Below are 27687 nucleotides of genomic sequence, written 5' to 3' on the forward strand. Positions count from 1 at the left end.
TAGTGGACATATCCATGAAAATGTTGATGAATGGAATGTCTAAGATTTTCCTGCCAATGTTTTCCACTAGGATTTTTATGATGTTATGACTTATATTCAAGTCTGTTATCCACCTTGAATTTATTTTTTGTGTATAGTACAAATTGGTGCTCAAGTTTCATTTTCTTTTTTCATGTAGCTTTTTGCATGTGCACACACACAGGAATTCTTCCAGCCAAGAAACCAGAGAGAAAGCACAGTTTTCTCCTACTGAGTACAGCTGCACAGGAAGAACAGAAGGTGTCAGGCTGAAGGAACTGTGGCCTGGGCTAGACTAGAACATCAGCTGACATTACCAGGGATGGATCCAGAAAGAGAAGACAGTGGCAAACCCTAGACTCTGCTGAAAAAATTCCACCATGGTCTTCAATATTTGTGTTATTTTCTCCTTCAGAGCTTTTTAATGTTTTTCTTTTGAAGCTTTAGAAAGACCTATTTATTTATTTTTAAATTTTTTATTGATTATCTTGTTATAGTTGTTCTATTTCCCCCTTCATTCCCCTCCACCCTACCCCCCATCCACACCATTACCCCCCTTTAGTTTATGTCCATGTGTCTCAAGTTCTTTAGATTCTATATTTCCCATGCTATTCTTGCTCCCCCATCTATTTTCTATCTACAGTCTATGCTACTTATTTTCTGTACCTTCTCCCCCCTTCTCCTCCTCCCACTCCCCTGTTCTAACCCTCCTTGAGATCTTCATTTCTATGTTTCCACTCCTGATCTAGCTGTCCTTTTAGTTTGCTTTTGTTTTAGTTGTGGTTCTTAATAACTGTGAGTTTGCTGTCCTTTCACTGTTCATCTTTTTTATCTTCTTTTTTCTTAGGTAAGTCCCTTTAACATTTTATATAATAAGGACTTGGTGATGGTGAACTCCTTTAATCTGAGAAGCACTTTATTCGCCCTTCCATTCTAAATAAAAGCTCTACTGGATAGAGCAATCTTGGTTGTAGGTCTTTGGTTTTCACGACTTGGAATACTTCTTCCCAGCCCCTTGCCTGTAAGGTCTCTTTTGAGAAATCTGCTGACAGTCTGATGGGAACTTCTTTGTAGGTGACTGTCTCCTTAACTCTTGCTGCTTCTAGGATTCTCTCCTTCATTTTAAACTGGGTAATATAATTATGATGTGCCTTGGTGTGTTTCTTCTTGGGTCCAACTTCTTTGGGACTCTGCGAGCTTTCTGGATTTCCTGGAAGTTTATTTTCTTTGCCAGAATGAAGAAGTTCTCTTTTATTATTTGCTCAAATAAGGTTTCCACTCGTGACTGTTCCTATTCCCCTTCTGGTACCCCTATAATTTGGATGTTGGAACGTTTAAAGTTGTCCTGGAGGTTCCTAAGCCTCTCCTCATTTTTTTGAATTCTTGATTCTTTATTTTTCTCTGTCTGGTCATTTTTTCCTTCCTTCTGGTCCACTCCCTTGATTTGAGTGCCAGTCTCCTTTCCATTACTATTGGTTTCCTGTGCAATTCCATTCATTTCAATTAGTTTAGACTTCATATATTCCTCTAATTTGTGACTAAAATCAACCAGTTCTGTGAGTATACTGATCACCTGTGTTTTGAACTGTGCATCTGAAAGTTTGGGTATTTCTTCATTGCTTAGGTTTATAGGCTTTGGGGCTCTGAGTTGTTCTTGAGCCATGTTTTGATCTGTTTGTGCCAGTTACATATGAGGAGAGGTGCCTTTGGTGTTCACCAGGGCAGGGCTGCCCAGGTCACTGGTTTGTGATGCTGTATGTGGGGGTGGGGTCAGAGAGGGAGCAATGGCAGTCTTCTCTGCTCACCCGGTCAGCCTCACCACTTGCCCCCACCTGTTTATCTGGGTGCAAATGTGTGAGCTTGCCACCCTGCTCTGGGGCCTGCGGGGTATGTCTCAATGCACATCTCTTCACTGGTTTATCTGTGCGCAAATGCATGACCTCAGACAGCCAGCTGTGCTGGGCCTTCCCTGGGTCTGCCAGTAACTATCCACACCCTCAGCTGCTTGCGTGCCACCCAGGTTGGGGGATCATTTTTGCCTGACCTGCTTCACTGCTGGCTTCACCCCTCTCACTGTTTTAGCTCAGCGGTTTGTTGTTTTCGGACTCTGTATTGTTCAATTTTCTGTGGTTTAGTTGCACTTATTGTTGTTTAAACTTTATTGTTTTTAGATTTGTTTGTGCGAGGAAGCATAGTATTTTCACCTACACCTCCATCTTGGCAGAAGTCTCCAGGGCATCTTTAAACAATCCAACATCTGAATTATATGGGTACTAGAAGGAGAAGAGGAAGAGCAACAATTGGAAAAGTTACGTAAACACATAATAAAGGAGAACTTCTTCATTCTGGCAAAGGAAATTGATTTTCAGGAAATTCAGAAAACTCAGAGAGTCAGTCCCAAAGAAGTTGGACCAGAGGAAGAATACACCAAGGCAAATCATAATTACATTATCTAAAATTAAAGATAATGAGAGAATCTTAAAAGCAGCAAGAGAAAAGGAGACAGTTACCTACAAAGGAGTTTCTATCATTCTGTCAACTGATTTCTCAAAAGAAACTTTGCAGGCAACAAGGGACTGAAAATAAGTATTCCAAGTCATAAAAGGCAAGGACCTACATCCAAGATTGCTCTGTCCAGCAAAGCTTTCACTTGGAATGAAGGGCAGATAATGTGCTTCCCAGATAAGGTCAAGTTAAAGGAGTTCATCATCATCAAGACCTTATCATAGGAAACATTAAAGATATTTATCTAAGAAAAAGAAGGTAAAACCTATAAACAGTAAAATAATAGCAAATTCACAGTTATTAACAACTACACCTAAAACCAAAACAAAGTAAGCAAACAATTGGAACAGAAACAGAACTACAATAATGGAGATCATATGGACGGTTATCAACAGGGAAATGGGAGGGAGAGAGATAAGGAAAAGGTGAAGAGAATAAGTAGCATTAATTGTAACTAGAAAATGGGGGTGGGTAAGAATAGTATAGGAAATGTATTAGCCAAAGAACATATATGTCTGACCCATGGACATGAACTAACGGAGTGGGGATGTGGGTGACAGTGGGTGTGCAGGGTGGACGGGAATAAAGGGGGGAAATGGAACAACTCTAATAGCATAATCAATAAAATATATTTTTAAAAGAAATATAAAAATACTAATAAAATAAAAGATGTAGGAATAATGTAAAAAAATAATACAAATATACAATAACTTGGAAGTTCTCTGGAGTAGCAAAGTGAAATTTGTCCCAGTGTCTCAGCTTTTGGGATGACCCTCCTCGGGTCCAACTGTGGTCTTTTCACTGCTCCAGATTTTATTGTCTCAGTTGTGGGGAATAAAAAATGGAAGGAAGAAAGAAGAAATATAAAGGGAAAAAAGAAAGAAGGGAAGAAGAAATAAAAAAAGAAAGAAGGAAAGAGGACATTGCGTGCTCGCTCGCGCCAGGCGAGTGTCCGCGTCTCCCTCGCGAACTCCGTGAAAGGAATTGGCGCCGTTCGACACCAGGCGGGTCCGCTCTGCAGCAGGAACCCTCCTCCACCCGCAGCCGCAGCTGCCGCCCGGGCCGAGAAGCAGTCGCAGCAGCCGCGGCCAGTGGCCGAGTGAGCGGAGCCGAGTTTGAGCAAGCGCCTAGCGGTGAACCGAGGCCCTCACCATGAGTTCCTCGCCTGTTAATGTAAAAAAGCTGAAGGTGTCGGAGCTGAAAGAGGAGCTCAAGAAGCGGCGCCTTTCCGACAAGGGTCTCAAGGCCGACCTCATGGAGCGGCTCCAGGCCGCGCTGGACAACGAGGAGGCCGGCCGGCCTGCCATGGAGCCGGGAACGGCAGCCTAGACCTGGGCGGGGATTCCGCCGGGCGCTCGGGAGCAGGCCTCAAGCAGGAGGCCGCGACTGGCGGCGACGAAGAGGAGGAGGAAGAAGAGGAGGAGGAAGGGATCGCCGCCCTGGATGGCGACCAGATGGAGCTAGGGGAGGAGAACGGGGCCGCGGGGGCGGCCGACTCGGGCCCGATGGAAGAGGAGGAAGCCGCCTCGGAGGACGAGAACGGCGACGACCAGGGTTTCCAGGAGGGGGAGGATGAGCTCGGAGAGGAGGAGGAAGGCGCGGGCGACGAGAATGGGCACGGGGAACAGCAGGCTCAACCGCCGGCGACGCCGCAGCAACAGCTCCAACAGCAGCGCGGGCCGCCAAGGAAGCCGCGGGGAAGGCCAGCGGCCCCACTTCGCTGCTCGCGGTGACGGTGGCGCCACCCGGGGCCAGCCAGGGCCAGCAGCAGTGGGGGGGGGAGACAGCAAAACATAGCAGAAAGGCAGAGATAAGAAGAGAGTGTTAGAGACCTCGGGAAGACCATGGCTGTGGGTATTTTTAGTACATTGAAGAGAACAAGTATAGCAGAGCCAAATCTAAGTCACCTGTTGAAGAAGATGAACACTTCAATGACACAGTGGTTTGTCTTGACACTTATAATTGTGATCTGCATTTTAAAATACTGAGAGATGGCCTCAGTGCTTCTTCTCTTACTATGGAAAGTTTTGCTTTTCTTTGGGCTGGAGGAAGGGCTTCTTATGGTATGTCAAAAGGCAAAGTCTGTTTTGAAATGAAGGTTACGGAGAAGATCCCAAAATATCTTTATACAAAAATATCTTTTGTACAAAATATCGTATATACAAAAGACATTGACATACATGAACTTCAGATTGGCTGGTCTCTAACCACAAGTGGAATGTTACTTGGTAAAGAAGAATTTTCTTATAGATATTCTCTAAAAGGAATAAAAACACGCAACTGTGATACTGAAGATTATGGAGAAAATTTTGACAAAAATAATGTGATTACATGTTTTGCTAACTTTGAAAGTAATAAAGTAGAATTCTCCTATGCAAAGGATGGACAAGGCCTTGATGTGACCTTCAAAATCAGTAAGGAAGTTCTTGCTGGATGGCCACTCTTCCCACATATTCTCTGCCACAACTTCACTGTCGGGTTCAATTTCGGTCAGAAGGAAAAATTCATATTTTCCAATACCTGAGGACTATACTTTCATCCAGAATGTTCCCTTGGAGGACCATGTTAGAGGTCTAAAGTGCTCTGAAGAGAAGAAAGATTGTGAAGTAGTTATAATAATTAGCTTGCCAAGAGCTAATTATTGCAAGAGACACACTTGTCCTGTGTGTCCCAGGACACACAGCAGAAAGTCCTGGGAAGTACAACATTCTTGGAACAAATACATAATAGATAAAATGTAGTGGCAGGTTTCAAGAAGCAAATGGCAGATGCTGGAAAACTGAACACGCTGTTGCAGAGGGCTCCACAGTGTCTTGGAAAGTTTATTGAGATTGTGCCCATAAGAAGCGAAATTTCATTCTGGATCAGACTAATGTGTCTGCTGCTGCCCAAAGGAGAAAAAATGTGCCTGTTCGTAGGCGTTCAACAAAAAGCTGTTGTAATTTGCCCAAAGGATGAAGACTATAGACAGAGGATGCAGAAGCAGAAGTTGAAGGGAAAGACCTACCAGAACACGTGGTTCTCAAAATTAAAGGAAACTCTACACTGCCAGAGGTAGCTGAGTGCTTTGATGAGATAACCTACAATGGAGCTTCAGAGAGAGGAAGCCCAAAAACTTCTGAAGTAGTATAAGGAAGAGAGCAAGAAGGCTCTTCACCCAGAAAAGAAGCAGAACACTGGCTCAAATAAGAGCAATAAAAACAATAGTGGCAAGAACCAGTTTAACAGAGGTGGCGGCCATAGAGGGCTTAGTGGATTCAATATGCGTGGTCAGAATTTCAGAGGAGGAGCTCCTGGCAATCCTGGTGGATATAACAGGGGCAACATGCCACAGAAAGGTGGTGGTGGAGGTGGAAGTGTTGGAATTGGCTATCTGTATCCTCGTGGCCCTGTTTTTAGCAGCTGAGGTGGTTATTCAAACAGGGAGGAAGTACAACAGAAGTGGAAGGCCCAACAGAGGAAACTACAACCAGAACTTCAGAGGATGAGGAAACAATTGTGGCTCTAAAAACCAATCTCAGGGCTACAACTAGTGGCAGCAGGATCAATTCTGGGGTCAGAAGACATGGAGTCAGCATTAACACCAAGGATATTATTGAATACCCAAATAAAATGAACTGATACATGTTTCTACAAAACCTTCACAAGAAGTCGACTGTTTTCTTTAGTAGGCTAACTTTTTCAACATTTCACAAGAGGAAGTATCTGCAGGTTTCTTTTTTAGAAGCTTTGTGGGTTGATTTTTTTCTTTTCTTTTTTGTACGTTTTTAATTGCAGTTTTAAAGTGAATCGTAAGAGAACCTCAGCATTGTGCACGATAAGAGAATGTGTCAGTATTTGAGGGTTCTACATTTTATCTGTAAAATGTGACTTTCTTATCACAACAAAAGTAAAATGTTCCTTTGTACCTGGTATCTTTTATTAAGAATTTACTCCCCCCATTTCTCACAGAGATAACAGTCGGGAGTCATTGTCACAGTATAATAGAAATGTTAGCAGCCAGATTCATGGAAGGACCACGTGGTCCTCATGCTCATATTACACTCCATCCTCTCTGTAGTTTGCTGAGTAGTGGAGGGGGTATGCTAAATAGTAGTTCCTGGCAATACCTGGGAAGGCTTTTTCTTTTTAAATAACAATGGAATTGGCATAATTGAATGAAAATAAAAGTTGGAACCAAGATAGAGAAGATGGAGTGTATGTAGAAGGGCTGTTTAAAATGTAAAACTTGGTTGTATTATTTGTGGAGGCTCAAACTTGTGAAGGTTAAATACCCTAATTTTTCCATTTGTTCTGCACTTTGATCCTGAAAAGAAATCTGGCTTTGCCCATTTCTTACTTTAAAAAAAAAAACTTGTTAAAAAAAAGCCTTCTGCTGCTTCAAACCAGCCTAGCCAGTTTTGCTGGTCTTCCTGGCTGCAGCAGTCTGAGGAAGAATTGGTTTCACTTTTCTCCCTTCCTGAGCTGCCTTTACCCAGTCCCCAACCCATTTCCTCAGTTTGCTGCTGGGCCCCCAGTGCCCTTATGGGTCCAGCCTAGGCCTTCAGTCCACCAGTTATGCTGTCTTGAGGTGCACCAAAGTAGGGGCAATTTACACACCACGTTCTTGCTCTTTGCTGACCTAGATGCTAGGGGACTCTCAGAGCCCCTTCAGGCTATTTCAGCCCCCCCCCCCCCCCCGCTGAGTTCAGTCTTTCTGGTAATTGCTGACTCCTTGAGCCCTGCAGTTCTCCTCTGCAGGGTAGTTTTTGCCTTCCTCTAAGAGAGCCAGTGGACTATGCAAGGTAGGGGTGCCACTGTGGCTGCTTTTGTGGATTCAAAAGAGATCCTCCTCTACTGCTTCCCCGGGGTGTAGGGGATTTTGGTGCTCCATGCCTCTGGGTGGTACCAGTGGCCAGAGGGACAGCTGTAGGCCCTGCAGCATCAGGAATGTCCCCTCCCGGTACTGCGGGCATGCTAGGCTGCTGCTACTGGGGCAGGATGGGCAGCCACCTGTCCCACAGGTTTGTGTGTGCTCTCTCCCTGGGGTTTCAGGATTAAGCACAGGGCCTTCGACACCATCCTGGGAGTGCCACACAACTGGGCAGGATTAGGGGCAGCTAACCCTAACAGAGGCGGGGGCAGCTACTGTGGGAGAATTTCCCAAACAGCCACTAAGTGCCCTTTTCTCACTTTTTCTTTTTGAAAAATTCCTCCTGCTCAAGCCTGCCACTCCACACAAGGGCCTGGCCTCTCACACAGACCAAATCTCCAACCAGACTGGGGACTATCTGGGTCAGGGCCCATCATAGGACAACTCTCAACTCTCCACAGTCAGCATCCACAGTCTCAGTGGGTGCACACAGCCCCTGTGTGCTTACTACTTCATTTTTATTGCCTCGCCCCCTTCAACTTCAAGCAACCAGTACCCTCCTGGTGCTGCTCAAACCTTGCTTGGTAGGGGAAGGAACAGCTGACCTAGCTGTCTTCCAAAAACCCTGTGGCAGACCCAGTGGGCACTGGACCTGGGGTTAAAGAAGCCCTAGTTTCCACATTGGCCCCAGGGAACTTATAGTCCTGAAGCACTCTCCTTACCATCTGGTTTTTCAATGTCCCCTAAATTTTTTTTTATCTCCAAGCTTCATATATGCTGGGATACCACTAGCTGTTCACTGTGTTCCTCAGAAGATTGGCTAGGTGCTTCACCAGTGTGCAGGGGGTAGTGGACTCCACTCCCACTTATCTTGCCACCATCTTCCTGAGGGTTCAAACTGACTTTGACTTGAACCCTTTCTTTTTTAAAGAAATGGAAAGGAGTGAGTCTACCACCAAAATTCTGGTCACATGTGAGTTGCATTTCATCTACTTCAAGAAATGTGGCCAACTGAGCTGACTAAAAAGTAAATAAGTGTGATGTGTGGAGGAAGCCTCCAGAGTCAAAATAATAAAACTGTAGGTTATAAAATCACATGTTGTTAACAATTGGTGATGGAAATCCTTAGGCTTCAGAAATGAAGACAACACTCCAAACATTGAACAGAAACTTGTGGGACTCCACAAGATTCTCAGATTTGGTCCTCAAACTAAGATTTTCAGAACCAGAGGAAGAACAGAAAAGAGAGAAGTCAGCTGGTACTGAGCCACCTGCTTAATGTGCAAATGTGTTCAAGAGCTAAAGAGCATACAAGAGAATTCTGTGCATTGGCCTAGGAAGCATCAAGAAAACTTCCAGTCTATAGGTGCCTTGCATTAAAAAAGTTACCTGCAAGAATGCATACCCTGAGACTATACCATGTGGAGAGGTGAATTTATAGCACCAAGAGAGAGTAGAAACCACAATTTGGGAATTAAACATGAAGACTGGTCCAGAATAGTAGATATCCTGACAGAAACAAATATAAAGCTGCTCATTAAAAACACTTTACACCACCGTGAGCTTAGAGACACCCCATAGAAAGGACAGCCCCACATACAATAAACCGAAACTCAAATTGACACAATCAAAACACTACATGCAAGCATGATCCACACTACATGAGAGCCACCATGAAAGAGAGATGGGCAGAATCAATACAGAAGAATTAACACTCTTGAATGACAAAAAGTTTTGACTAGTATTAATACAGGGTGCAGCCGGGAGGGAGCAAAAAAAGATTTGGAATGGTGTCCAGAATTCAAAGTGTATAGGAATATTAAAGAGACATAAAGATGTCCTCACCCTCCCCCCCCCCACAGGTGTGAGTTGAGGGGAAGGGACATATGGAGCAGGAACATGCAGGGCTGTTTTGTACAGCCACAGCCTTGCAGCTAATCCATGACATTGTCTTTTAACATATCTATAGCCTTTGGCGGTCACTTGGATATGTTAAATGGCTGTGGCCAGGCTTGGAGCTGGGGGATGAAGATGTAACTTCCCCCAAGATGTAACTGGGGGCAGGTCCCCCAAGTTACAGCGCCTGCGCCTGCGTAGGGGCTTGGAGAAGATTGGCTCGAGAACATGGAATGATTACTGCCCAGACTAACGACGGCAGCCCAGTAAACTTGTATTAATACAGAAATACTGGCAGGTGTAACTGATCTTCGGGGGAGTCAGAAATAGGGGTACAGAGGAAGATGGGTGCGAGGATTTAAAAGCCAGACACAGCAGCCATTGGGAGAGAGAGCCACGCGGTTTCAGCAGAGTGATGACCCCCTCTTGGTGAGGTGAAAGAGGGAGCCATGTGGTTTTGACAGAGTGCAGACCCCCTCTTTCCCAGGTGAAAGGGTAAAACCATGCAGCTTTGCCAGAATGGAGATCCCTGCAGCCAGGTGAAGAAGAAAACCACATGCTTTGGGTGGAGTGCGGACCCCTGCAGCTTTGGTAAAAAAGGCCCATGCGGCTTTGGGGTACCCCTTTGGCCGCGGGGCCTGAAAAGCAGGAGAGACTTTGACTAGAACGTGGTAGAAAGAACTCTTGCCAGTGGACCGTGAGAAGGTGCCACATGACTGGATTAACTCGAGAGATCCTGTCTACATGGTGATACAGCTGATGGTGCCAGCGGTCTGAAACACAGACGTGTGTTCTTTTCCTGATTTATGGTACCTGGAGTTGGGACAGTGGGAGAAGGGAGCACTGTGTGGGTGTAGGTGTATACCCTAAAGTACTTTGCTATTTTAGTGGAGGCATTAAGCCTAAAAAGCATTAAATAAACATTTTGTTCCCTTTTCACAAATCTCTGGCATTGAGAGATGTCTTTCCAATTGGCAGCGGACAGAAGAGCCCAGTAGATATTCTGTCCTTGAGAGGAGCCCCTGTTGTGTAGCAATATTTGGCATCCCCAGGTGGGCCGAATATTGTATTGCCCCCCTCCCTTGGACCTCTTGCTCGGTAACAGTATGGTTCATTGGGTTGGGTATTGTCCTGCAAATTGAAGCATAACTGGTTTGATTTCCTGTCAGAGTATATGCCTGGATTGTGGGTCAGGTGCCCAATAGGAATGAGCAAGATACAACCAATTGATGATTCTCTCCCTCTCTTTGTCCCTTCTCCTCTCTCTAAAATGAACAAATAAATAAATAAGTAAATAGAAAATACAAAAATCTGAAGGACACCATTATAATGACACATTTCAGCTTATTGCAGATCAAAGAAAGAATAAAACTTGCATCTATACAAAGAAATGGCAGGGTGGAGGGGAACGGAGGGGGGAGTAGAACAAATGTAATGGCATAATCAATAAAATAAAAATATATATTAAAAAAGAAAAAAGAAATGAAGTATTACAAGTGGAATATGTGAGTTAAAAGAAAACTTATTTTAATTTCTCTAAAAGAAAAATTAATCTTTATGTTATCATAACAATGCACTTTGTACTGAAAACTTACATAAAAGCAAAATATGTTACAAAAATATCACAAAGACCAGTCACAAGGAATTAAGAATATACTATTATATATATTCCTTATACATTCTAGGAATGTTATATCATTATTTGAGGATGGGCTTAGATTATTTTCAAATGCATATTATAAACCCAAAGTTTAGAACTAAATAAATACAAAGGACTATAAGAAATTATTACAAAGAGCTATATGCCAAGAAATTTGAAAACCTAGGTGAAATGAACAAATTTCCTGAAAAATATGATTTTCCAAAACTCAATGAAAAAGAAGCAGAAAATCTGAACAGACCGATAACAGATGAATTTGAAGCAGTAATCAAAAAACTCCCATCACACAAAAGCCCTGGACCAGATGGTTCCACAGGAGAATGCTACAAAGCATTTAAGGAAGAGCTAGCCCCTGTCTTTCACAGACTATTCCATAAACTCCAAGAAGGTGGAAGACTCCGAAACTCTTTTTATGAAGCCAGCATCACCATAATCTCAAAACTAGATAAAGACACAACAAAGAAAGGAAACTTCAGATCAATATCACTGATGAACACAGATGCTGAAATCCTCAACAAAATATTGGCAAGATGCATGCATCAGTATATTAAAAAGATCATACACCATGATTAAGAGGGACTCATTCCAGATGCAAGGACAATACAATATTTGCAAATCAGTAAACGTAATACAGAGTTCTGGCCAGATGGAGAAGTAGGTAGAAATCTTTTGCTTCCTCACACAACCAAAAAGAGTATAATAACTGATCTAAAATCAATAAACGATCAGAAGTGACAGAAAACATCAAACTGCATGGAACTCTGACAATCAAGGAATTAAAGAAACAGTCAACCAGACCAAGACCAGTAAGATGGGTGGGTGGAGAGAACCCATAGAGAGGCAGCAGACCTCAGGCAGGGCTGGCTGAGAGAACCTGCAGCAAGGTGGTGGGTTCCAATTAAAAAATGGCCAATGGGCCTTCTTTTCCAAGAAGGACATACAGACAGCCCAGAGACATATGAAAGTATGCTCAGTATCAATAGCCATCAGAGAGATTAAAAGTAAAACCGCAATGAGATACCACTTCACACTGGTCAGAATGGCCATCATCAACAAATCAACACACAGCAAGTGCTGGCAATGATGTACAGAATACGGAACCCTAGTACACTCTTGGTGAAATTTCAGACTGGTGAAGCCACTCAGAAAGACAGTGTGGAATTTCCTCAACAAACTAAAAACGAAACTGCCCATTGACATGGCAATTTCCCTCCAGGGATTATACCCCAAGAATTCTGAAACACCAATCCAAAAGAACCTATGCACTCCTGTGTTTATAGCAGCACAATCTACAATAGCTAAGGGCTGGAAAGACCCTGAGTGCCAATTATAAAGTCAGTGGGTCAAAAAAGTGGTGTACATTTATACGCTAGAATACTACACAGCACAAAGTAAAAACAAGTTCCAACCATTTGGCAACAGCATGGATGGAATTGCAGAGCATTATGCAAGGTGAAATAAGCTAGGTGGTAAGGGACAAATACCATAGGATCTTACCTTTAACTGGAACTGAATTAACAAAACAAACAAGCAAGCAAAATATAACCAGAGATATTGAAATTAAGAACAATCTGACAGTAACCAGAGGGGAGATAGAAGGGGAAAGTGGGGGGGGGGGGAGATAAAGGGTTTTCATCTCTTCTTTACAGGCACAACTATAGTGTACTCATGGACAAAACCAAGGGGGTAGACTCAGGGGAGGGGTGTGGGGGGAAAAGATGGAAAACTCTACTTGAAGAACAATAAAATTAAAAAACAAACTTGCACCTTAAAAATCAAGGACATAAAAGTCCTGTAGCAACAGACTAATCTTCAGGCTTCTTGAAACTTGTTTTAAGATAACGTGTAGTTCAAATATTGGGATATGCATAAACTCATTAAATAATAAAAATCAAATAAAAAGGAAATAAAATTTTGATGTATAAGATCTTAAGAAACAGCAAATGAAATAAAAATTTGCTCAAATAAAGACTGACAAGGCATTTATGACCAAGAAATAAAAAATAAGTGGACAAAGAGAGGACAGCAAGGTTGTAAATGGTAACTTTAATCTATTATTAATACTAAACAGTTTAATTGTGATTTAAAAAATAAGTTTAAAGAAACAGAATGTCATAAATCCAGCCATATGTACTTTACAAGAATCCTAATTTAAACAAGGACATATAGATAGGTTAGAAGTGTATATATGTGTGTGTATGTTTATATATATGTAATATGGTACATATACATATATATTTATTGATATAAATGTATATATAAATATATTTTAGAATATTTTATTTACACATTTAACTATATTTACACTTATGTTTATATTTATATGTAAATATGAATATATATTTATGCAAATATAAACTATTTATAAGTATATAGAATATATAAATATACATGTACATGTAAATGCATTTATGTTTTTATTTATATAATTTTATATTTACTTATATTTTATATAAACACATATATTTTATATATTATGTAAATACATGTATTTTATTTTTACATACTTCAAAATAAAATTTCTATATACCTTTATATTCTTATCTATTTATGTATGGTATAGATACCATTATATATATTATATAATATATAGTACAGCTTATATATTTAATGAATATAAATATATAATTATATTAAGAAATTGATGTCTTAAACTGCCATTGTAAGTACACATGTACTTAAGGTATCTAGAATTACATTTACAATAATGCATAATGTCTGTATAGACAAAAATTATATTGCTTTTTCAAGGCTTAAATAGAAATAGTGAGAAAAATATGGTATGGTTAAGTATAGAAAAAAATCCTAACAAAGGTAATTTTTTCATATAGTCCCATAAATCCGATGCTATCCTAGTCATGATAGTAACCATATTTTTAAAAGAAATTGACAAGTCTCCTAACATATTTCTAGAAGTAATATGCAATTTTGCCAATGTTTCTATTCCACCGGAGCAGTTCCTCATGCCAAGTCTCCTCACACAGACTTGGTCTCACCAGATTGGCCCCTCAACCTGCAGGCCATGTTTCTTGTCTTTTAGGTTAGGGACTCTGCCAACAAGTCCAAATGGCAGTTGAGCTACTAGGATGGAGACTGTGATGAGTGCTTCACTTCAGTGACATGTCCAGGGTGCAGTGGGTCTGGGTTCTGCTCCTGCTGTAGGAACAGTGCTCACAACACTGTCACCAGAATTCAGAGCTCTGCAGGGAACTGTCTGAGAAGCCTGATGCTTCCTGTGCTTGGGTCTACCGTTGTAATGGCTTCCAAGTACATGCAGAGCAAAAGAGCTTTTGTTGCTCAAAATAAGAGGCTTCTGCTAATACAACTACTCTATGATGCCAAATCTCTGGCAACCTATATATGCCTGGAATGTGTTCATGTGTTCATGGGTGCAAGTAGTTCTGACATTTTTCAGCACCATAGATGCAGGTCAAATTCCTTCTTTCAGAGCTTGGCCTGACTGCTGTGTGGGTGTATGGGCAATGTGCTTCAATCTAACCCAGCTCTGCACTCTGTGGAAAGGAAAGGAAGACTTTCTGAGAAGAATACCAGGTGCACCAGGATGGGGAAACACATTTAAGAGTGACATGGGGAGACACTTGTAACTCTGAGATCTGCATGCTGATCCTCACCCTCAGGTCAGATATTCTTAGATCCGAGCTGATTCTTTAAACCCTCTGCAAGTTCTTAAGTCAGACTTTTGTTCATGGGAAAGGCCTTGATTCTCTAGTTATCTTTAAAAACCCCTTCAAAAACTGTCTTCCTGACAGAAATTACTTACTCAAAGGTGAAATGACAGAAGAGTTTTCAACTAGGACAACAGATACATATAAACAAAATTTATTACATGTGAAAGCATTTGTCAAATTATGTAAAAGACAAAGGAATCCAGTAAGTCCCTGAACTAAGGTTCTCACTAGGGTATAAGTTCACACCCTCAAAATTTTTCTTTTTTCAACTTCCAGTATCATTTATTTTCCCTAGAATCTAGATACAATTAACTGTAGCAAGACAGTACTCAATACTATGTAAACTTTGTTTTAAGTTCTTTAAACTAGCTCATAATTTGTAAATGTGAATTCACATTTCAGTAAAAATGGAAACTAAAATTTGACATTAGCAAAGTTACTAAATATTAATGTTAACTACAAAATTTTTTATATGAACATGTGGATTTAATATGCGAGAATTTGGTCTTTATAAACTAGCTTACACATAAACCAGGGGTGTCAAACTCATTTTTACCAGGGGCCACATCTGGCTCAAAGCTGCCTTCAAAGAGCTAAAATAATTTTTGGACTGTATAAATGTAACTATTCCTTAAGCAGTATCTAAATGTAACTAAGCAGCACAGGGAAGGATCTCTGTGCTGCTTCATGCTGAAACAAGGTTCCAGGCAGGATAAAACAGGGTGAAGGGCAGAATTCAGCCCATGGGCCTTGTGTGTACCACTGGTGCCCTGGACTGCAACAGCCTTTGTGCTTAGGCAGACCACTTTCCTCTGAGAGGCAGTAACCTGAGGAGGAAACAATAGCCCCAACTCCAGTAGGGTCTCTGCCTTTGCCCTTTGCTACTTAAGCCTGACTGCTGAATTCTAGACACAAGATGAACAACCAAAGGAGATAGCCAGAGGCAGTAGATCACTGGCAAAGGTGGAACATAGTGGACTAGAGAGACTTGAGGTGAGACTGGGGATGGAGGTTTTGAAGAAAAAATTGAGAAAGCGGTCACCAGAACTGGGTGCTGAGACAACCTTCATATGCAGCAATCATCCTGCTTAGGCAGACCACTCCCCTCTGAGCAGCAGCAGCCAGAGAGAAACAATAGCCCCCACCCTAGGAGGAGTTTGGCCCCACCTTACTGGTGCTTAAACCTGACTTCTGAGTGCAGAGTGACCAGATTAACCATTGCAGGAGAGAGCCAGTGAAAGCAGATTACAGAAAGTATCCAACAGGCTGCCTAAAGTCAAATGAATCAACGTCAGACATCACCAGAGGCAGATCCAGAAAAAAAAAAAAACAGTGGTAAATACAAGAGGTTATCAAGATGAAAGCCATTGTGGTTTTCTTCATGATTTGTGATAGTTTCTTTACTACTTAGCTTTATACCTTTCATTTCTTGTCCAGCCAGTTTATATATAAGCAGTCACTTGATTTTATACTATAGTGTATTTCAATTCACATATTTTGCACATCTCTTCTCTTAGCCCATTTTACCTCTCTCTTTTCTTTTAATATTATTTCAAATTTGCTTTTCTTCCCAGCTACAACTTGTTCGCATTGTACACTTACTGTTTCTCCCCTGTCAAGACACTCAAAACCAATTCTCTTTAGGGTAATTTCATACACATATGCCCAGCTCTTAAAACATCCACATTCTTTCTACACCTTTAAGAAACTTTGCTAGTTGGTTGTGCGTAGTTGTTGTGGCATTGTTTTATCAAGGGTTTATCTTTAGATTTTCACTAATTTTGTATTTTAGATAACAAATTTCACTGAACCCTTCTCCTACTCTTTTTTTTTACTCCAATTTTAACCCTGCCATCGTAGCTTGCTTATTTCTTTTTCTTTTTGTCTTTCTTCTCTTTGTCTTTCATCCTGCCCTTAATTTTCTTTATTCTTTTTTTCCCATTACATCTAAAAATTCAATTTGTTCCTCTTAGTTTGGTTTTTATTCCTCATTCTTAGTATGTCCCTCTATTATTACAAAATTACTTTCCATCCCACTAAATATCTCTTAGGCTTGTTGCTCTCTTATTACCACACCGCCTGTATTAATTTTAGCTTGTGTGTTATTGACCATACTCAGGTGGATCTTTCTCTCCAATTTGGCTACTATATTTTAAGTAATTATTTAACATTTATCCTTCCTTTTTTGTTTCAATTATTTTATTTTATAAAATTTTAATTTCTGTTTAAACCTAATATACACTTCTCTTCTCATACTCCATTCCACACTTTTTATACTCCTTCTTTATTCATGTGGTAAACTTTACCTTGTCTCCTTCCATTGCTTCAACTCTCAACTCTTACTAGTGCTCCTCCCTCTTCCCTCTCAAAATCATTTATCTTTCAGTAGGTCATCTCTTATACCCTTATTAATACTGGTTCATTTGATACTGATAGTGGGATTGTGGAGTGAGATATTTTTGCTGGGTTTGATTCTTGGACTCTGGGGATTTCTCAGTCAGTGCCTGCACAGGAGCACACAAGACTTTGTGTGCAGCGACTCACATGCCACCAGCAGCTGCGAAGGACCCACGAAAGAATGACCCAATGATAATCAAAACCAAGTATGCCTAGAAAACCAACATAAAAGTCATAAAGCACATATCAAAATCATATTCAGGTCATCAAAAAGACTGCACCACTGAATGTCACAATCCTTCCACAATAGAAGTTCATACCACAAAGTCAGAAAGACAAAAAAGTTCAATTTAAGAAACAAAGCAAAAAAGAAGAGTCCCACTAATAATAATGGATAGATAAAGAAACAACCCCCAATCAAAAGGTAAGAAGGAATCCTCAGAAAGAATGCCAAACAAAATAGATACAAGTCAACTACCAGATATTGAGTTCAAAATAAAGGTTATGAGTAAGCTCAATGAACTTGAAGTAAATTACCAAAAATTAGAGGAAAATTACAAGGAACTTACTACAAACTATATCAGAATAAAAAAAAGAACATAGAAAAAATTAACAAGGGACAAGAAGAAATAGAGAATAAAATTTCTGAATTAAAGAACACAGTAGAAGGAATAAAGGCAGGCTGCATGAAAAAGAGGATCGAATCAGTGAGCTGGAGGAAAAAGAAAAGAAAATTCCCCCAAAGAACAAGGAAATCAAAAGACTAAAAATATTAAGAGGAGTTTATGTAAAAATGCAGGAAAATATGAAATGGAATAATATCTTTGTAATAAAGATACAAGAGGGAGAAGAATAGCAAGGGAAAAAATTGTGTTTGAAAAAGTAATGATGAAACACTTCCCTAATTTAATGAGAGAAAAAGTCATTCAAATCCAGGAAACACAGTAGTCCCAATCATGAGGAACCCAAAGAGGCCCACTTCAAGACCTAAGATAATTAAAATGGCAAAATTCCAAGACAATAAGGGAATCTTAAAGGTAGTAAGGGAGACACAGAAAGTAACATACAAAAGAACCCCAGTAAGGCAGGCAGCTGACTTCTCGATGAAAAAGCACCAAGCTAAAAGGGATTGGCAAGAAATATTTCAGGTAAGAAAAACAAAGGCCCGAAGTCAAAATTATTCAATCCAGCAAGGCTCTCAATTAAAATGGAAGGCCAATAAGGAGTTTCCCAGACAAACAATTTCAAAGAACACACCTTCTCCAAACTGTCTCTACAAGAGATCCTAAAGGGTCTGCTTTAAGAAGAGGAAGAAAAGCAGGGAGAGAAAAACACAGGTACAAAAAAGTGGCAATGAATAAGCACCTATTAATAATAAACGTAAATGTAAGTGGAGTAAATTCTCCAATCAAAAGATATAGAATAGATGAATTGACAAGAAATTATGGCCCATAGATATGCTTCCTACAAGAGACCTGCCTCAGAAGAAAAAACTTACACAAACTGAAAGTGAAGGGCTGGAAACAAATATTCCAAGCAAATGTACAGGGAAAAAAAGCCAGGGTAACAATACTCATATCAGTCAAAATAGATTTCAAAAAATAAGGGAAATAAAAAGAGACCCAGAAGGTCACTTCATAATGCTCAAGTGAAGAATCCATATATCTGCACCCAAAACAGGGACACCCAAATACATAAAGAAAATCTTGGAGGGCTTTAGGAAAGCTATTGAAAGCCACAAAAATACAGTAAGCAATTTTAATACCCCATTATCAAAAATAATAGATTTTCCAAACAAAATATTAGCAAAGATATTGTGGCATTGAACCATGCACTACTCAAATGGGCTTAACCAATATATGTATAGAGAGCTTTTTATCCCAAAGAAGCAAAAGGCATATTCTTTTCAAATGTATGTGGAACATTTACAAAGGCACACCACATGATAGGGCACAAAACAAACCTCTACAAAATCACAAAATTAAAATTATATCAAGCATTTTCTCTGATCACATGGGACTGAAACAATAAACCAACCTCAGGGAAAAAAACTTAAAAACATTCAAACTCATGGAGATTGATAGCATGCTATTAAACAATGAATGAGTCAAGAATAAGATTAGTAAAGAAATCAAAAAGTTTCTGGAATCAAATAAAAATGAACTCAGAAATACAGGACACAGCAAAGACAGTCCTGAGAAGGAAGTTTATAGTGATACAGGCCTACCTGAAAGAGATAGAAACATTTTCAGTAAACAACCTAACCCTATGCCTACAAGAACTTGAGGAACAACAACAAAGACAGTACAGAACAAGTAGAAGGAAGACGATAACCAATATCATAGCAAAATTAAATGACATAGAGATTAAAGCAAAATTCTAAGGATCATTATATCTAGGAGCTGGTTCTTTGAAAAAAAATACACTTGACAAATCTTTAAGAAGACTCATCAAGGAAAAAAGGAGAGAGGACCCAAATAAAAACAATCAGAAATGAAAGAGAATAGATTACAACTTACACCACAGAAATACAAAGGATTGTAAGAACATACTATGAAGAACTATATGCCAAGAAATTTTAAAACCTAGGTGAAACTGACACATTTCTGAAAAAATATAATCTTCCAAAACTGAATGAAGAACAAGCAGAAAGTTTAAACAAATAACTGATGATGAAATTGAAGCAGTAATCATAAAACTCCCAACACACAAAAGGATGGTTTCATGGGAGAATTTTACAAAACATTTAAGGACGAGCCAACCCTTATTCATCACAGATTATTCCAAAACATTTCAGGAAGTTTGAAGACTCTGAAACTCTTTTTATGAACCAGCACCATCTTAATCTCAAAACCAGATAAATGCATAACAAAGAAAAAAAATTCAGACCAATATCCCTGATGAACAAAGAAGCTTAAATTCTCAAAAAAAAAAAAAAAAAAAGCAAACCGCATTCATCAATACATTAAAAAGATCATTAACCATGATCAAGTAGGATTCACACCAGGGATGCAACAGTGGTACAATATTCGCAATTCAATAAATGTAATAAATCACCTAAGCCAAATCAAAGACAAAAATCACATGATCATATCAATACGTTCAGAAAAAGCATTTGATAAGTTGTTGCAATCATTTCTGACAAAAAACACTTAGCGACGTGGGAATAGAGGGAAGATTTCTCAACATAATAAAGGCCATATATGAGAGACCTACAGTCAACACCATACTCAATGGGCAAAAAACTAGAGCTTTTCTACTAAGATCAGGACAAGACAAGGTTGTCTGCTTACACCACTCCTATTCAATATAGTACTAGATGTCCTAGCCACAGCAATCAGGCAATAAAAAAAGCCATGTAAATTAGAAAGGAGGAAGTGAAACTGTCATTGTTTGCAGATGATAGGGTGTATATCGAAAATTCTATAGACTCCACCAAAAACTATGAAACCTATTAAGTGAATTTGGAAAAACAGTGGGATACAAAGTAAGTATTCAGAAATCAAAGGCATTTTTGTACACCAACAATGAAATATAAAAAACAAAAATCAGGGAGAAAAGATCCCATTTGATATACCAACAAGAAAAATAAAGGTTCTAGGAATAAACCTAACCAAGGATGTAAATGATCTGTACTTAGAAAACTACACAACACTGAACAAAGATATGAAGGAAGATACAAATAAATTAAAGTTCATTGATTGGAAGAATTAACATCATCAAAATGTCCATATTACCTGAAGCAATTTATAGATTTATTGCAATACTTGTTAAATAACCAATGACATATTTTACATATATGGAACAAACATTTCAGAAATTAGTATGGAACCATATACAACACCAAATAGCTTGAACAAATTTGAAAAAGAAGAACAAAGCAGGAGAGATCACAATACCTGATATTAGATGGTATTCTATGGCCACTGTAATCAAAACAGTCTGGTACTGGCATAAAGAACAGCATATAGACCAAGAGAACTGAATAGAGAGTCCAGAAATAATCCCAAGTCTTCTATGATCAATTATCATTTGACAAAGAGGGAAGAAGCACAAAATAGTGCAAAAATAGCATCATCAACCAATGATTTTTCAAGATCTGGATGGCTACATGCAAAAATTGAAACCCAATCACAAATTTACACGATACACAAAAATAAATACAAGATAGATAGAAAACTTAAATATAAGTCGTGACACTGTAACAGTCCTGGAGAAAAACATCAGCAGGAAAATCTCAGAAATTACACACAGCAATTTCCTCATTTAAATGTCCCCTAGAGAAAGAGACAAAGAGGAAAGAATAAACAAATGAGACTTCATCAAAACAAAAACCTCTGCCTGTCTTAAAAAATAGCATTAAAATAAAAAGAGAACCAACCATATGAGAAAAATATTTGCTAATGATTCCTCAGACAAGAATTGATTTCCAAAATATACAAAGTACTCACATGACTAAAGTCTGAAGACAAGCAACCCAATTAAAAAGTGGACAAAAGACTTAAACAGCAACTTGTCCAAGAAAGATATACAGAGGATCCAGAGATGCATGAAAAGATGATCATTATTGCTAGCCATCAAAGAGATGCAAATTAAAACCACAATGATATACCACCTGACACCATTGAGAATGGCCATCATAAAGCAACAAACAGCAAGAGGTTTGTGGAAAAGGGAACCCCAGTGCACTGTTGGTGGGTTGCAGACTGGGGCAACCACAATAGAAAACAGTATGGAATTTTCTCAGAAAACTGAAAAATGGATGTGCCTTTTGACCCAGCAATTCCATTGCTAGGATTAAATCCTAAGAACCCCAAAACACTAATCCCAAAGAACCTATACACCCCAATGTTCATAGCCACCCAGTTTACAATAAACAAGTGCTGGAAGCCACCTAGATGCCCATCAGTAAATAAATGAATCAAAAGACATTGGTACATTTACACTATGGAATTATATGCAGCAGAATAAAGGGAGTTCCTGCACTTTGTGACAGCATGGATGGAACTAGAGAGAATTATGCTAAGTGAAATAAACCAGGCAGAGAGAAGACAATATCACATGATCTCACCTTTAACTGAAATCTAATCAACAAAACAAAAAAGCAAACAAAATATAAACAGAGAGATTGAAATTAGGATCAATCTGAGACTAACCAGAGGGGAAGTTGGAGGGGATAATGTGGAAAAGGTTTTCAGGAACAACTATAAATGACACATGGACAATATGAAGGGGGAGTGGAAGCAGGAAAAAGTGGTAAGGAAGGCTGGGCTGGGGGTGAGTGGCAGAGGGTAAATTGAGACAACTGCACTTGAACAACAAAATAGTTTCTAAAAAATGGCCAAAGGGCCTGAACTGGCCCTTCTCCAGGGAGGACATACAGAGAGCCAAGAGAAATAAGAACTTTGCTCAGCCTCAATAGGCATTAGAGAGATTCAAAGTAAAATCACAATGAGATAACACTTCACACTGGTCAAAATGGCCACCATAAACAAATCAACAAACAAGTGTTGGCAATGATGCGAAACAAAGGGAAACACCATTGGTGGAAAAGCAGACTGGTGAAGCCACTTGGGAAAACAGGGTAAATTTCCTCAACAAAGTAAAATTGGAACAGCCTTTTGACATAGCAATTTCATTGCTGGGATTATATACTAAGGTCCCTAAAACACCGATCCAAAATGACCTATGCACCTCTGTGTCCATAGGAGAACAATTTAAAATACTCAAGGGCTGGAAAGAATCTAAGTAACTATCAGAAATGAGTGGATCTAAAAATGGTGTACATTTACACATGGAATACTACACAGCACAAAGAAAGAAGGAGTTTCTTCCCTTTGTAACAGCATGGATGAAAATGAAGAGCATTATGCAAAGTGAAATAAGCTAAGCCGTAAGGGACAAATACCAGAGGATTTTACCTTTAACTAAAACCTAATCAACAAAACAAATAAGCAAGCAAAATATAACCAGAGATGTTGAAATTAAGAACAATCTGACAGTAACCAAATGGGAGCAGAATATGGATAATGGGGGGAAAAGGGGGAAGGGTGTAGTCAAAGAACGTGTGTAAAAAACCCATGGACAAGGACAAGAGTGAAGAGGATTAGATGTGGGGAATGGGAGGTGGGCAGAGCGGGAGAGGGCAGTGGAAGGAAATGGGGACAGATGTAACAATAAATTATTTTACAAATAATAAAAAGAAACAAAAAAATAGAAATGAATAATCTGGTTGGGAAGAAAGCGGTTAGCTGTTTCCCTGCTGTATGTATGTATATGATAGGGCTGAAAGTTGTAGTGTGGGAAATGGGAAACAGTAATCACCTGTGTTCCAGTATCAGGAATATGACCTTGTTTCCCAAACCAAACTCAAAACTCGCCATCTGAAATGGCAAATGTCACAAAAAGAGCATTATTATTTATTTGGTCAACCTGATTCTGTTTTGAGAATCAAGAACACAGTGAAACCTTAATCCTCTTCAGAAGTTCACTGTACAGGTATTTGGCTGATATGTAAATAAGTAATTATACATGCTCCTAAAATTCTTGCCATGGGCTCTCTGGGGGAAAAAAAAGGCAGGCAGAAATGGGATCTGACCCATTTTCTTACTTCCTGTCCAGAAGGCAGAGATATTGTGTCTAACAACCCTCTTTATAATTCATTTAGTTTATCAACTTAAAAATTATAATAGCTCAGCCCCATAATGCTTCTGGAAATTTTATTTATGATTGTAGTTCCTCTTTTTAAACATGGAAACTACCTTAAAGCCAGTTTAATAGAACACCTTGGTTTTACAGATTAGAAAAGTCTGGTTAATGAAACAGAGAGTCTTCATATAAAGTCTTTCCAGCTGACACACACTATTTTCTCCAAGCTTATTACTACATGACACTGCTTTCAGGGGTGAGCTAGGTGGACAAGTAAAACTAATCGTTGTCTTTGTATTTATGTCATTCAATTGTCAAGAAGACAATGAAAATATTGCTAATTTTTAAAAATAGATTGTTTTTTTCTTTTTAAGATTTATTTTTAAATTTTATTTAGTTATTTTTCAAGTACAGTTTTTTTTGTCTATTTCTCCCATCCCAGCCTCACCCACCCCATGCTCCCCACCTCCCTCCCATTTCCACCCCTCTTAGTTCTCGTCCCTGTGTCCTTCCTATTTGTTCCTCCAAATTCCTCCACCTTTTTCCCCTTAAATTCCCTTCCCTTTCCCCTCTGGTCACTGTCCCCTTTTTTTCTATTTCAATGTCTTTGTGTTTTTTGTGCTTGCTTGTTCGTTTTGTTGCTTAGCTTCCTATTAAAGGTGAGATCATATGGTATTTGTCTTTCAACACCAGGCCTATTTCACTCAGCATAATGCTTCTCAGTTCCATCCATGTTGTTGCAAAGGGTAGTAGCTCCTTTCTCTCTGCTGCATAGAATTCCATTGTGTATATGTACAACAATTTTTGATCCATTCATTTACTGATGGGCACCTAGGTTGCTTCCAACTCTTGGCTATTGTAAATTGTGCTGCTATGAACATTGGGGTGCATAGGGTCTTTGAAATTGATGTTTTAGGATTCTTAGGATATAATCCTAGCATTGAAATTGCTGGTCAAAAGGCATGTTAATTTTTATTTTTTTGAGAAAATTCCATACTGTTTTCCATAATGGTTGTACGAGTCTGGAATACCACCAACAGTGAACTAAGGACCCCTTTTTCCAACAACCTCTCCAACATTTATTGTTTGTTGCTTTGTTTATTATAGCCAGTGTATAATAAAGTGAAGAGCCTTATGCAAAGTGAAATAAGCTAATGCTCCTGACCAGTGTAAAGTGGTATCTCACTGTGGTTTTAATTTGCATCTTTCTGACAGCTAACGATATTGAGCATCTCTTCATGTGTCTCTCAATGTTCTTTATACCCTCCTTGGAGAAGTGTTTGTTCAAGTCCTTTTTCCATTTTTTAATTGGGTTGGTTGTCTTCTTAGAATGAAGTCGTGTAAGTTCTTTGTATATTTTGGAGATTAAACCCTTGTCTAAAGTGTCATTGGCAAATATATTTTCCCATATAGTTGGCTCCCTTTTCATTATAATACTGTTTTCTTTAGCCATGCAGAAGCTTTTTATTTTGATGATATCCCATTTGTTTATTCTTTCCTTTATATTCCTTGCTCTAGGGGACATATTAGTAAAAGTGTTGCTGCGTGAAATATCTGAAATTTTTTGACAATGTTCTTTTCTAGGACTTTAATGGTGTCACGACTTACATTTAAGTCTTTTATCCACCTTGAATTTAGTTTGGTGTATGGTGTAAGTCTATGCTCATTTCATTTTTTTGCACGTAGCTGTCCAGTTCTCCCAACACCATTTGCTGAAGAGGCTATCTTTACTCCATTTTATGTTACTGCCCCCTTTGTCGAATGTTAATTGACTGTAGAGGGTTGGGTTGATTTCTGGACTCTCTGTTCTGTTCCATTGGTCTATGTGCCTGTTTTATGCCAGTACCAGGCTGTTTTGATTACAGTGGCTTTGTAATACAGTTTGATATCAGGTATTGTAATCCGCCCTACTTTGTTCTTCTTTCTCAAAAGTGCAGCTGCTATTCGAGCTCTTTTATAATTCCAAATAAATTTTTGAAGTGTTTGTTCTATGTCTGTGAAATATGCCATTGGTATTTAATAGGTATTGCATTGAATCTGTATATTGCTTTGGGTAGTATGGACATTTTTATCATGTTAATTCTTCCAATCCATGAACACAGTATATATTTCCATTTGTGTCTTCCTTGATTTCTTTCTTCAGTGTTGTGTAGTTTTCTGCATACAGCCTTTTTACCTCCTTAGTTAGGTTTATTCCCAGATATTTTATTTTTCTTTTTGCTATATCGAATGGGATGTTTTCCTTGATTTCTGCTTCTGCTGATTCACTGTTGGTATACAAAAATGCCTTTGATTTTCAGATATTGACTTTGTATCCTGCTGTTTTGCCAAATTCATTTATTAGTTTGAGCAGTTTTTGGGTAGAGTCTATAGGATTTTCCATATACACTATCATGTCATCTGCAAACAGTGACAGTTTTGTTTCCTCCTTTCCTATTTGGATACCTTGTATTTCCCTTTCTTGCCTGATCACTGTGGCCAAAACTTCCAATACTATATTGAATAGAAGTGGTGAAAGTGGACATCCTTGTCTTGTTCCTGATCTTAGTGGAAAAGCTTTTAGATTTTGCCCATTGAGTATGATATTGGCTGTAGGTCTCTCATATATAGCCTTTATTATTTTGAGGAATGCTCCCTGTATTCCCACTTTGCTGAGTGTTTTTATCATAAATGGGTGTTGTACCTTATCCAAAGCTTTTCTGCTTCTATTGATATGATCATGTGAATTTTGTCTTTGCCTTTGTTTATGTGATGTATTGCATTTACTGATTTGTAAATATTGAAACATCCTTGCATCCCTGGGATGAATCCCACTTGGTCATGGTATATAATCTTTTGGATATATTGTAGAATGCGATTTTCCAATAGTTTCTTAAGGATTTTAGCATCTATGTTCATCAGGGATATTGGCCTGAAGTTTTCTTTCTTTGTTGTGTCTCTATCTTGCTTTGGAATTAGGATGATGCTGGCTTCATAAAAAGAATTTGGGAGTTTTACATCCTTCTAAATTTTTTGGAATAGTCTGTGAAGAATAGGGATTAGCTCTTCCTTAAATGCTTTGTAGAATTCTCCTGTGAAACCATCTGGTCCAGGGCTTTTGTGCGATGGAAGTTTTTTTATTACTGCTTCACTTTCTTTTGCTGTTATTGGTGTGTTTAGATTTTCTGCTTCTTTTTCAGTGAGTTTTGGAAGATTGTATTTTTCTAGAAATGTGTTCATTTCCCCTAGGTTTTCAAATTTCTTGGCATACAGTTCTTCATAGTAATTTCTTACAATCCCTTCTATTTCTGTGGTATCAGTTGTAATCTCTCCTCTTTCATTTCTGATTGTGTTTATTTGTGTCTTCTTTCTTCTTTTCTTGATGAGCCTACTTAAAGGCTTGTCTATTTTGTTTATCTTCTCACAGAACCAACTCCTGGATTCATTGATCCTTAGAATTGTGCTTTTAGTTTCTATGTCATTTAATTCTGCTCTAATCTTGGTTATTTCCTTTCTTCTACTTGCTCTGGGCTATCTTTGTTGTTGTTCCTCGAGTTCTTGCAGGAGTAGGATTAGGTTATTTGTTTGAAATGTTTCTATCTTCTTTAGGTAGGCCTGTATTGCTATAAAATTCCCTCTCAGGACTGCCTTCACTGTGTCCCATTATTTTTGGGTTGTTGTGAGGTTATTTTTATTTATTTCCAGAAACGTTTTGATTTCTTTCCTAATTTCATTCTTGACCCATTCGTTGTTTAATAGCAAACTATTCATTCTCCATGATTTTGGGTGCTTTGGGGTTTTTTCTTTGGGGTGGTTTCCAATTTCAGTCCCTTGTGGTCAGAGAAGATGCTTGGTATGATTTCAATTTTCTTGAATTTTTTGAGGCTCGTTTTGTGTCCCATCACGTGGTTTATCTTTGAAAATGTTTCATGTGCATTTGAAAAGAATGTGTATTTAGCTTCTTTGAGAAGAAGGACTCTCTATATATCGGTTAAGTCCATTTCATCTAGGGTGTTGTTTGTGCCACAATATCTGTTGATATT

The 27687-nt window shown here is 39.0% G+C and overlaps 1 pseudogene; it reads left to right on the forward strand.

Moving 5' to 3' along the window:
• Window positions 1–3456: 3456 nt before the first annotated feature.
• Window positions 3457–6122, forward strand: LOC128628595 (heterogeneous nuclear ribonucleoprotein U-like; annotated as a pseudogene).
• Window positions 6123–27687: the final 21565 nt, after the last annotated feature.

Source organism: Artibeus jamaicensis, unplaced genomic scaffold (genome assembly GCF_021234435.1).
Source record: "Artibeus jamaicensis isolate MK-2021 breed Jamaican fruit bat unplaced genomic scaffold, CSHL_Jam_final contig_852, whole genome shotgun sequence".
NCBI classification, from domain to species: Eukaryota; Metazoa; Chordata; class Mammalia; order Chiroptera; family Phyllostomidae; genus Artibeus; species Artibeus jamaicensis.